Source organism: Camelus ferus, chromosome 18, assembly GCF_009834535.1.
Source record: "Camelus ferus isolate YT-003-E chromosome 18, BCGSAC_Cfer_1.0, whole genome shotgun sequence".
In the NCBI taxonomy this organism is placed as follows: domain Eukaryota; kingdom Metazoa; phylum Chordata; class Mammalia; order Artiodactyla; family Camelidae; genus Camelus; species Camelus ferus.
In genome coordinates this window covers 6,365,260-6,375,901 of record NC_045713.1, presented here as the reverse complement: position 1 = coordinate 6,375,901, position 10,642 = coordinate 6,365,260, and positions in this window count along the sequence as shown.

Sequence of the window (10,642 nt, the reverse complement as noted above, 5' to 3'; positions counted from 1 at the left end):
TGCACTTTTGATTTGAATAAGTAGAGCTAATTTGACCTTTACCTAGACTGTGTCTTTTTGTGTTTCTACCAGCAATGTATGACGGCCCCTATTTTCCTTCAGTGTTATCAACAAAGTATATTATAAAATTAACTTTCAAAGTCCCCAAACCAACAATGGCTATGGCTTGGGATAGAGATATTTATGTCAAAAACATCAGCTAACTTCTGTGATGTGTTTCTCCTCTTACTTATCTGCTGGTAGTTCACATACAACCTGCCCAGTGGGTGAGATGTTCAGACACAGGCTGGTGACTACTTGGCCTTAGCAGGGAAGTAGTCTGGGAGGGGAGGAGTAGATCATGGATGGGGTTGGACTAAGTGTCCTGGGATGCTCCTTCCATCCTGATTGTCTGGTTTGATGATATGTCTCATCTAGTGATCTCATTTTCTTCTTCCCTCCCAATAAAACTTAAATATTGGCGTCATGTTCTAAAACATTTGGTAATTGTTTTCTCCAAAGGCACACTTTGATGTCTAAGTATATTTCAACATTTCATGGACCAGCTGGTGGTGGAACTGACTATCTGGGTTTCCTTTTCCTCATGTGACAGCCAGGCTGAAGGAAGGCTTGCTTGGGTGTGGAGCAGAGCCAGGTGACTTTGGCAGCCCCTCTCGGAGACGTGTTCTGGGAAACGTGTCCCTTTCTCACACAAAGCAGCCCAGCCACCTGAGCAGACCCATTCATTGGCCTTAATCGCATTCTAAAGTCCCTTAGGAATCAACCCAAACACAAACACTGAGTGTTTCCTACATCACTTCTCTTCAAAGCACTTTGCCATGATTATCTAATCAATCTTCATAGCAGGTTTTGGAAGGAAAGATGGTTTTCCTCAGGCCAGGGTGACTGCAAGTCAGGCCATCACAAGGCGCAGAAGGCAGATTTCCTGTGGCTTTCCTCCCATCAGCCACCTCTGGGAGAGTCCTGCTCTGTTTCAACCTCTGCCTTCTCTCTTTGAACCTCTCGATGGAAGTTTGAGGCTCAGGATCACATTCTCTAGTTCATGAGCTGAAGACCCTCGCCCATAGCCTTGGGCATCTCAGCTTTTTGGACTCTGTCTAAACACTAGTAAGATGACTTGGGGTAAGCATAAGTCTTTGTTTGAGCCTCTGTAAGGTAAAAATAACAATCTGCATGTCATGGGATCATTGGGAGGATAAAATGAGATAAGTGCATGAAGATGCTTGACACAGCATGGCCAGAATTCATTCATTTAGGCAAAACAACAAACCAACCAACCAAACAAACAAACCAAACATCATCCTCATCAACAACAACATGGTCTGACCCTGGTGGCCACGAGGAACACATCCCCGCAGACCAGACAGCAGTGTTGCAGGTGTTGCGTGAGTAGCTGTGTGAAGCAGTGATGCAAGGAGTCTGGGCTCTGCAGCTGGATGACCTGAGCTCAAAGCTTGGTTCCACTGCTTCCCAGATGGGTGATGTTGGAACAGTTACTTAACTGCTATGTGCCGTAGGATCCTTGCCTGTAAAATAGCCGTAATAGCAGTACCTGCTTTGGGAGTGTTGTGAGGACAGTGTGCTATGTCACCCAAGGCACTCAGCTCAGTTTCTGGCATCTGGGAAAGGGCTCCTTCCCCATCAGAGTTTATAACTGTGCAAACGTGACCCAACACCAGGGTGACACTGTTTCATGGACTGGTCTTTTTCCATAGGCATGAAAAATTGCTAAGAAAGGCACTTAAGATAACTACAAATTAGAACCACAAGAAGAGCCAGGAAGTGGCCTGATTGTGTTGTGTAAAGCCGTCAAAGGTAAACCGACTAGCTACATACGTGCCCTGCAGAGAGCAAGTGTGCGGGGTTAAGGACTGATGGAGTCCACGAAGGATTCCCTTAAATGTCCCTCACGGGTTTCCAGTTCACAGCACAGCTGTGGTGCAAGGGCTGGACAGGATGCTGGGTGATGGGATGCTGGGCTGCAGGACAACGGCACAGAACACAAATCAAAGATCTGCTCACTCCTACACAGACAGCAGGAGAGCCTGGTGCCCTAGACGTGAAGTCCCCCTGCCCGCAGGAAAACGAGGCATCAGGGATCAACATCACATCACTTCTGTCATCAGCTAGTTATAAGGGAAGACCAGAGAATTTAATGAATTCTTACTTGCAAAGAGATCTCTTTGACCCATCTGAAGACTCTCAGAATGGTGAAGGAGATTAATCAAATTGTTTGTGACAAAGACCATGAAAACAAGAGAATTTAATTTGAAAATTAGGAGCATGTGAAAACAAAAAGGCACAGTTCTAGCCAAACCACTTGAGGCGATCCTCAGCATTCATATGGGATACGTTATGAAGTCAAGGAGACGCTGGGGAGCAGGAGACAAGAACATGATGGTGACCGAGGCAGAGGGGATGGGGAACGCCTAGTTATTGTAAGGAAGTCAGCTAACACTTGCTGAGTCCTTGCTCAGTGCTATGCCCAATTTTAAGCACTTTGTAAATATCGATTTGTTTAAAATTCTCAACAACCCCATAGGTAGATACGATCATTACCTTCATTTCTATTTTATGGAAGGTAGAACCAAGGCACAGAGACTGACCTGTTTGAGGCCATCCAGGATTTGAATGAAGGCTGTGCGAGGCCGGGCCCCAACACTCTGCTGCTTCCCTGTACTCATCCCTGGTTGGTGCCATCATGAGGTGGGAGGTATGTCTGGATCTGGGGAACAAAGCAAGCCGGTGACCAGACAGTTCCATCTCAGAGGGGAGCCTCTAAACCCCTTAACAGGTAAGGGGGCACACAGACCTCCTCCTCCTCCTCTTCCTGCTTCTCCTCCTTTTACTCCCCCTCCTCCTCCCTCCCCCTTCCTTCCTCTTCTTAACTTGTCAATATGGACAGTTTGAAATATATACCCATCATCTGCTTCCACACTTATCAACCTTGTCCCACCACATTTTATCTACCATCACCACTTTTTTTTTTCCTGGAGTATTTCAAAGCAGGTCCCAGACATCATGTCATTTCACCAGTACATACATGTGTTTAACAGATAGAGGCTTAAAAAAAATTACCACCATGTCATTATCACACCTAATAAAATGAACAATGATTCCTTAAAATGGCATCTAACATCCAGTCCATATTCACATTTCCCCGATTGTCTGAAAGATGTTTTTACAATGGGTTTGTTCAAAACAGGATTCAAACAAGGGCTATCCTTTGTATTTGGCTTTTATATTTTGAAGTTCTCTCTGTCTTTTAAAAAAATTTAACCTTTTTATTTTGGAATGCTTTTAGATTTATCAAGAGATTATAAAGCTAGTACAAGAATTCCTGTATACCCTTCAAGGAGTTTTCCTTAAGGTTAATATCTTATACAACCATGTGCACTTGTCAAAAGTAATAAATGAATATTAATGCATTACTATTACCTAACTTCAGAGTTTATTCAGATGTCATCGGTTCTTTCCACCAATATCTTTTTCCTGTTCCAGGATCCAATCCAAGATACCATATTGCTTTTGGTGTCTCTTTAATCTAACCTAAAATTTTAATCTGATTCAATCACCTTAAAAAAATTCATGCCATTAATGTTTGAGAGAAAACAGGTCAACTGGCCTGGACAATGTCCTGCATTTGGATTTAGGTGGCTGCTTCCCTCTGGTGTTGTTTGACATGTTCCTCTGTCTCCCGTGTTTCCTATAAATTCATGGCTATATGTAGAGCTGTCATTAGATTGAGGTTGCATGTCTTTTTGAGGCAGGGATTCTTTGTGGGTGATACTGTGTATTTCTTACTGCATCATATTATGAGGCACATAATGACTGGAGTTCCCACTTTCGGTGATTTTTGGAGGCTCTTTTTGAACCCACATGACATATCTGTTCTATCTACCATTGCACTTTTTCAAAGATCACATTTGCTCTCTTTGGATTACTATTATTTTGGATTAGACAGATCTTTTTTGCAATGTCTCCTTAAGATGTTTCTCTAATCAACTCTTACAGAGGGCAGAGTATCAATGCTAGTCATTCTTCCCTTGAGGTAAACACACCCAAGGGTTCCCATCATTATCAATGGCAAGAAGTTTGCAAAACAGGAACCAAGACGAATTACCTTTCCCTGGTCTTCTGAGAGACACTGCAAATGTGGAGCATGCCAGGGGTTGAGCTGAGCCTGGAATGCGAAAGGTGAAATGGACTTTGCAGCTTTGCTTGCTTCCTCTCATGGGGAGCGTGGCAGAGTGGAGAGCTGGCTTGGGGCAGTGCAGCAGCTGCTAGACACGGATCAGGGCCCTGCCGTGAGTTCTGGGATCTGGTTAACCTTGGGCAAATTCAGGGCCGTCGGGTTCAGCCATGCGGAGCGTGTGCTGCATAAAACCAGGGCCAGTCACTCCCATAGATTGCAAAGTGAACGGCAGCCCCTGCAGTTGTGCAGTCTGCAACCTACACAAACGTGTGTGGCCACCCTGGGAAGTTACACTGCACTCTGTGGGCTCCAGTTTTATCTTTTATGAGCTGTCTGCCCCAGTCTGGGCCCTGGCAGGAAACAGAATGGACCCTGGATTGTTCAAACGAAGAGGCTTCAATGAAGGAGCCCTTACAAAGGTGTGCGCAGGGTTAAGGGAGCAAACGAGTGATGGGGAGACACTTTGGGATGAATGCAGTTGGGGCCTCCTGGTAGCTGGAGCATGGAGAGAGCCCACGTGGGCAGCATCTGGGGCTGTGGAAGGATGCGGTTATTGCCAGATACTTGGGTGCTGAAGCCGGGAAGGAGGAGGGAAAAACTACCCTACCTTTGCTCTCACTCTCCCCCTGCCCTCATCTCTTTTGCTGATTCCTCCCATTGGTTGGACCCAGGGCAGCCAGGTGATGCCATCTGTGGGGTTCAGCCTCCCAGGCTCAGAGCAGGGCAAAGAAGGGGGGGCAGTGGGTCTGGAGGGGAGATGCCAAACAGAAAAACCAGAGCATTAGGGGATCTGGGGTTGGATATTAAATCTAAGACCCCTTACAACTTGCTACTCTTTCATTCTGGTCACAACTCTTTAAAAAAATATTTCCCCTTTTTGCCCCCTAAACCATGTTGAACCCTGACAGAAGTAAACAGGGACAGGGTCGGTGTGTGAAGGGTCTGGAGGTAGGCAACAGGACGTGGGTCAGAAACCTGTGGAGAGCCCCCTGAATGCCCAGGCACCACTCAAAATGAAACACATGTCTTGGTCCTGTGGACCCAGAGAGGGACACCATCGTCAACGCCACCAGCTTCCCTCCTATTCTAGGGCAGTGTCCACACCCCACCCCCACCCCCCTGCCAGCTCCACGGGTTTCCAGCTTCTTCTCTTGTCCCTTCTCTGGCTTCACATGATACTTAGAACCATCTGGACCTCCACCCCCCGCCCCCGCTTGCTCCATTCCACCCACACCAGCCTCCTTGTTCTTCTCTGAACATGCCACATTCTAGCATATGCTGTTCCCTCTGCTTGGAACGTCTCATGCTCACTCCTTCACATCGTTAAAGCCTCTGCTCCAAGGTCACCTCCTCCCAGAGGCCAGCCCCACCTCCCACCTAAAGCAGCATTCTCCATCCCTCATAACACCTGAGCATTTAAAATGGAATTTCTGTGTTGATTTTTTGTTTATTGCCAGAACCCATGAGCAGAATGCAAGTATCCTTATGTCAGGTCTGTTTTGTTCATAATGGTAGATTCCTTTCCAGCAGTTTTATATGAAGTAAAGAACAGTTTCTTCCTTTCAAGTTATTCTATTGGTTTTGTTAGTGATATTCTTTCGAATGATTCTCCTGCTGCAATGAAAAAAATGTTCATGGTGAAGTGCCTGGCGTGTCACAGGCACTCAGTAAATACTTGTCAAATGAATCAGCGAATGGATGATCCTGCACATGTTGGGGATGGGCCGTCAGAGGGTGAGGGAGGCGGGAAGGGGTGCAGGGCAGGCTGTGTGGAGAGTTGTCCTGGCTGGTTTCCCTCCCCTTGATCTGCTCCATGACTTCAGAGTCCCCATCCCCAGTGTAGATTTATCTCCTGAATTCCAGGTCTGTCCCTCCAGTGAAATATCCTCCGTGGTTGTCCTAGAGGCATATTCACATTCAGTGCATCCCCAAATGAATTCCTTTCTTCTATCACCCCGCCTGCCTGCTCCCCCATTCTCGCTTTAGTTCATGGTGCTTCTAGAATTGGGCCGTGTCTGCTGTGACTAAGAGCCTGGACCCTGGAGTCAGACTGCCTGGGTCCAAATCCCAGCCCTGCCTGTGACCTCTCTGTGCCTTAGTTTTCTCATCTGTGAAATGGAGATAATAAGGACATCCACCTCATTAGACTGTTGGGAGGAATAAAAGAGCATGTGGTCTAAGGTGCTTGGGACAGTTGGGATAATGGTACCCAGTATAACCATTATGATCACTCAGTCTCCTGAGCAGGGGACCCAGAGTCGTCTTAGACACCCCCTCCCCACTTCATGATCCCTCTAATTCCATGCTGCCCCCACAGAAATAGAATGTAAGCTTTAGACATGATTTTTAAATTTTTTAATAGCCACATTAAAAACATTTAGGAGAAATGTGGAAAATTAATTTTAATGCTTTTATTTAGCCCATTATCTTAAAAATATAATGTCAACGTAGAACCCATATAGAACTTATTAGTGGGATATTTTACATTCCTTTTAAAATTTTGAACTAACTCTTCAAGGCCTGGCACATGCACCTCATGTTGAAGACATCTCACTGTGGACCAGACACATCTCAAGAGCTCAGTAATCACAGGTGGTTGGTGGCTACTGTGTTGTGTCTAACTGGGCAGAAAGTGTGGGGGATTCTCCCTAATCTGCTCGCTCCTCACCATCTCTGCGTCCAATCAGGGTTTCCGCAGGAGCCTCTGAACTGGTTTCCCAGCTTCTCACCTTTCCTGCTCCTGTTTGCGCTACATCCTGCAGCCAGAGAAATGTTCCTCAGATGCAAACCTGATCATTTCTTGTCCCCGTTTAAGCTCCCCAGGGGTGCTCCATCTTCTGTGAAGGGGACGACTTCGGCCTACTAAGCCCCTAGTGATGTGGCCCTACCTGTCCAGCCACACTGGCCTCATCTCTCGCTCTCACCCACGTCCCCTCTGCTCAGACTTCTGCACATTCCCTGCTCCTGCCCTTTCCTCTTCTGCATACTCTCCTTGCTTTCTCTCCGCAAACTCCTCTGCATCCCTAGGTCTTAGCTCATAAAGGGCTCTTCTGAGACATTTTAAACCCCCATAGGCTGGTCCGGCAGCAGGTCCCTCTCCTGGGAGTTCCTGCTCACCCCGTGCAGCTGTCACACTGCTTGTAGCTGTGGGTTCATTTATCTCTCACCCCAGCTCCTCTGGGTCCTGGGCACCGAGCCACGTCCAGTCTTGTCTTAGCTCTCCCAATTTCCCAACCCTGTGTATATGACTTACTCTGGGATATGTGTTTGTAAAAGGAAGGAGTGAGGGATGATTCCAGAGGAGTAGTTTGAGACCACGTCATGAAGGGCTTTGAATGCCAATTCAAAGAGAGTTCAGACTTTGTTCTGTTGGCAGTGGGGAGCCATGGCAGGTACTTGAGGGAGAGCAGCTCGGGGGGAAGGATGAAACCAAGAGGGCCTTTTGGCCTGAGTATCAGGGTCAAAGTGAAATCAAATTGAAATCCTTGGCACCCTCTGCAAAGATCTGGAGAGGAATGACATGATCTGCATTCTAGAACCATTTTTCTGAAAATCACTTGGGGAAGATTGGAGAGAGGAAGTGAGGAAGGAAGAGAACTCACGTGCATGGAACTTCCGCTAAGCCCAGCTCTTTTCAAATATTGTAGGCATAACTGTCTATAGGTATGGATTTCCCAGGTGACCCTAGGTGAGAGTATTCTTTTCACCCTACACAGAGAGAAGCAAATTGAAGTTCAGGGAAGTTAGCAAAGTTGCCAAGAGCATCCTGTAGTAAGTGTCTGAACTGGGGTTCTGTTGGGCTTGGATGCTTGCTGTAGGGCCGGGAGGCAGCGTTGGGGACACCAGGGAGAGATGCTGGCAGCACCAAACGGGTACTGCACCCTGAGCCTCTGGGTAGCACCTAGAGGTGCCCGCTAGACTCTGGGGCTGCTTCACCATGGCAGAGTCCCTCTGGGTGGCTCTGTGAAGGCCCACAGGCCAGCTTGAAAGAGCCCATAAGACAGACAGCTACATGTGGCTTTGAAGCAAAACAGTTACTGTGCCCCCTCTTCCCCATAAGATTTGGATTAAATTGACAGGGTCTTCGGGTCATATCCAATGCCTTGGCTTTAATAGTGCCTTAATTTTAAAATCCTTGAAATAATTTTTGGCTCTCCTTAAAGCATGAAAAGATTTGCCCCCAAAACCTTTAATTCTGCAGTCATCTATTTTTCCAATCAAAGGCAACTCCATGCACTTTCATGGTCTTAATTAATGACTCTATAATCAGAGTTCCACTCTGACTGCCTTATCTCCCCTCACTGCTCCCTTTTATTCTGGTTTCTCAATGAAGGGCTTATCTAGAACTTGTTTCAACTTCAAAGAAACACTTCATGATAGTAAATTGCACTGAGGTCTTATCAAGTGGAACCACCTTTTCATTCTCTTTCTTCTGGGTCTCGGTATCAGTGCAAAGCCACCCTTAGGGAACATGACCTGCCTTCCTCTCTCCGTTTCAGCAAAACATGCCTTCCAAGGAGCATGGGGAAGGTGTTTTAGATAATGTAGAACAAAGACCTTCACGGTAAATCCTTATGAGATGCTGGCGGGCTGGTATTTAGGGGGCTATCCAGAGACTTTTGGTTTGAAAATTGTACCTGACAATTCTTTCTTAAGTGCTGAACTCAGCTTTGGATGGAGATGTGAGTGGGGCAGACAGTAGTCTCTCTTGAAATGAATGTCAAGTTCCTTCTTTGGTCTGGTCATCTACAGGGCCCACCTGTCATTTTCATTTGTGATTTTCTCTTTTTCTTTGTCACATACAAAGAAGGAAGTACTCAGAATAAACAGTTGTGTTGCTCAAGTCCCCAAACTTTAACAAATGTCTTCCAGATGCCACTTCTCGGAGGGCAGCTCGACCCTTGGCCCTCCTCTTCTTGGAGGCTTGGGAGAACGAATGGAGTGGTCCATTGATTTACTCTGATATCCAGCTAATATTTATTATGCTGTGACTGAGTGTGATGTGGTTAGGCCCAAGGAGACAGAGATGGACTGGTAACTACCCTTGTTCTTAGAGTGTGTGATGTGTGATGGGGGAGATAGCAAACTTGTTAAGAAGTAAGCCTGGCAGGTGGAAGCGGGTGTGGACATTGAAGGTTGTGGAAAGATCTCTGGGAGCCCAGAATGGGCATCATCCTAGTTGAAGGGATTTGGTGAAGAGCTGCAGCCTGGAGAAAGCTCACCAGAAGGAGACAGTAAGGGTGGAAGACTTAGTTCATTCCAGCTGCTGTCACAGAATACCATGGACTGGGGAGCTTATAAACAACAGAAACTTACTGCTTACGGTTCTGGACGCTGGGAAGTCCACGATCAGGGTGCCAGCAGATTTGGTGTCTGGTGAGGCCTGAATCCTGGTTCATAGATGACCATCTTCTCGCTGTGTCCTCACATGGCCAATGAAGGGAGGGAGCTCTGTGGGGTCTCTTTTATAAGGGCACTAATCCCATTCATGTGGGCTCCACCCTCATGACCTAATCACCTCCCAAAGGCCCCACCCCCGAATTAACATCACATTAAGGATTAGGATTTCAACATATGAATTTGGAGAGGACACAAACATTGTCTATAACAAAAACATTCCAGACAGAGGGAGCAGTCTGCAAAGCCACGACCATGAGAAAGGTCTTGGCATGTGGAGGGGATGCAGTGGAGGTCTGTTTCAGCAGGAGTGAAGGGATCACACTGTGTTTTGGAAGGAACTTTCTGGCAGCCATGTGAAAGAAAGGGCAGAGGGAGGGGAGACAGGCGGCCAGGGAATCTCTTGGGGAGTTATCCTAAAAGCCCTTGGAGGACCTGACAAAGGCCAGGCAGAACAAGGGCTTTGGTGGTGGCCGTGAGAGCTGGCAGGGGTGGAGGGTACAAGGGGTGGATTTAAGAGTTATCTAGAGTAGACAGGACTTGGAGACCCCATCAGATATGGGGCAGGGGGACTGGATTTCAGTTTGGGTGGTGGGTGTGCAGTGACACTGTGATACGAATTCCAGGTGGAAGAGACCCGGGTTGGGTTGGGGCCGGCCCACACGGCTGGTGAGCAGGGATCCTGCTGCTTCTGCAAGTGGATGAGTGGGAGCTGACATTCATTGTGGACTTTGTGAGTGGAGCCTGACAGGGGCTGTGTCGACCCAGAAAACAGGGGGCACTTTCTCTTGATTCGCGCAAGTGTGGGCTGGTAGTGACCTTAGAGAGGCGAGTTCTGCTTTTAACCTTCTGAGTTTGGGGGCCTCCCTGAGATGAGGATGGAGTGGTCTGAGAGGCGGTCGGTGGCAGCAGCCTAGGGGCACTCAGAGGACTCGGGCATCCAGAGCAGAAGTACTGAGCAGCAAAAGCCCTGCCCTGTTGGCGATTTCCAGGATCTGGCTTTTGTCCCCACCTTTGATTTTGCTCCCTGGATCTGCAATCCCCACCGTA